Source organism: Carlito syrichta, unplaced genomic scaffold (assembly GCF_000164805.1).
Source record: "Carlito syrichta isolate Samal-C Ts95f unplaced genomic scaffold, Tarsius_syrichta-2.0.1 Scaffold309725, whole genome shotgun sequence".
Classification (NCBI taxonomy): domain Eukaryota; kingdom Metazoa; phylum Chordata; class Mammalia; order Primates; family Tarsiidae; genus Carlito; species Carlito syrichta.
In genome coordinates this window covers 87,976-89,835 of record NW_007253821.1, presented here as the reverse complement: position 1 = coordinate 89,835, position 1,860 = coordinate 87,976, and the positions used below count along the sequence as shown (strand labels likewise).

General features: G+C 41.1%; 1 protein-coding gene across 1 annotated transcript in view; it reads right to left on the bottom strand.

Annotated features, from left to right (window-relative positions):
* INTS4 (integrator complex subunit 4) overlaps positions 1-1,860 on the bottom strand; it is a 127,016-nt gene that overhangs the window by 65,137 nt on the left and 60,019 nt on the right. The window lies entirely within an intron of this gene.

The window sequence follows — 1,860 nt, the reverse complement described above, 5'->3', positions numbered from 1 at the left end:
GGGTAGTTTTTGATTTACTGTAGAGATGAGGTCTCGCCAAGTTGCCCAGGTGGGTCTCAAACCCATGGGCTCAGGTAATCCACTCACCTCAGCCTCCCAAAGCGCGGGATTGCAGGCTGAGCCACCGAGCCCGGCTGTAAATACTATTATTAGTCCCATTTTATATATGGGAAAAGAAGGCACAAAAATATTAAGTCACTCAATCAAAGTCACAAAGAGAGTAAATTCCAGAACTGAGACATAAACCCAGGGTCCAAAATCATTTGCCTTAACCACTACTCTCTACTGTCTCTCCACTTCTTTGCATTCCATTCTTTCCATACATTTGTTCCTTCATTCATGCATTAAATAAAACAAATATTTGTTTAGTAGCCATTCAACTGTATGCCTGTAGTTACTAGGAACAAAGATGCAAAAATAAAAATACAACGTCTCTACGTTCAATAATTTCACAGATCAGTGAGGGAAAGTGACAGCAAAGAGATAATTGCAATGTAGTATGACATGCTGTAACACTGTCTACAAAGGATGCCATGGGAACAGAGAAAACAGCAGTAGGATAGAAGCAGGGAGAGGTATATTTGGAGAACTGGAAATCACAATGCAAATGCACGAAGTAAGAGAGAATGCCATGAAGGAAACATTAAGTGGTTTTAAGAATGGAAAAGCAGGATGGGGGAAGTGAAAATGAGGCATGACAGGACCATAAGGATCTTATTTGCCATTGTAAGGAGTTTGCCTTATAAATAATAACTAGATAATCTCAATTTAACACATAATGAATTTAACAGTGTGTAAGACTTTTTTTTTTTGAGTTGGCGTCTCACTCTGATGCCTAGGCTGGAGTTCAGTGGCATGCTCATGGCCACCACAGCCTCAACCTGCTAGGCTTAGGCGATTCTTCCACCTCAGTCTTCCAAGGACATTTTACTTATATTTTTCAGATATATTCCTCCCAAAAATCCCATGAAGAATGTGCCTTTAACATTCCCATTTTCTAGATGAGAAACTGAAGCTGAGATCAGGTAACCTGTTTATTTCAAGTAAAGAAAACACAGATCTGTATTTCATAAAGACCACCAATGTGACAATGTAACCAATGTAACCAATGGACTGTAAGGAATCAAAATGAAAACAAACAAAAAAATCAGTTTAGAAGGCTACTGGAGCAGGTCCTAGAAATTCTTAAGAAATATATCTACACTCTATGCATAGACCTGGTATTGCAGTACCTCCAGGGGAAAAAAAGAAAAAGAAATATATCTGAGACCTTCTCTAATTGCCATGAAAATCCTTATACAGGCTCAGATCTTTTCTCTAATCACATTTTTCACAGAAAATGACATGTTCTTAGAGGACTATCCTTACTCAAGTTAACACCATTCCTATAACTCTAGGAGAACAAGTGTTGTGTTTTGTTTTGTTTTTTTTTTGAGTCGGAATCTCACTCTGTCGCCCAGGCTGGAGTGCAGCAGTGGCACACTCACAGTCACCGCAGTCTCAACCTGCTGGTCTCAGGAGATCCTTCCACCTCAGCCTTCCAAGTAACTGGAACTACAGGCGCGTGCCACCAGGCCCAGCTAATTTTTAAAAATTTATTATAGAGACAAGATCTCACTAAGTTGCCCAGGCTGGTCTCAAACCCCTGGGCTCTGGCAATTCTCTCACCTCTGCCTACCAAAATGCTGGGATTACAGGCCTTGAACCACTGCACCTGGCCCTGTTGTACTATTTTGACTGAAGTAATTTATTTATTTATTTATTTTTTTTTTTTTTTGAGGCGGAGTCTCACTCTGTCACCCAGACTGGAGTGCAGTGGCCGCTCCCGGCCACCACAGCCTCGACCTGCTGGGCTCCGGC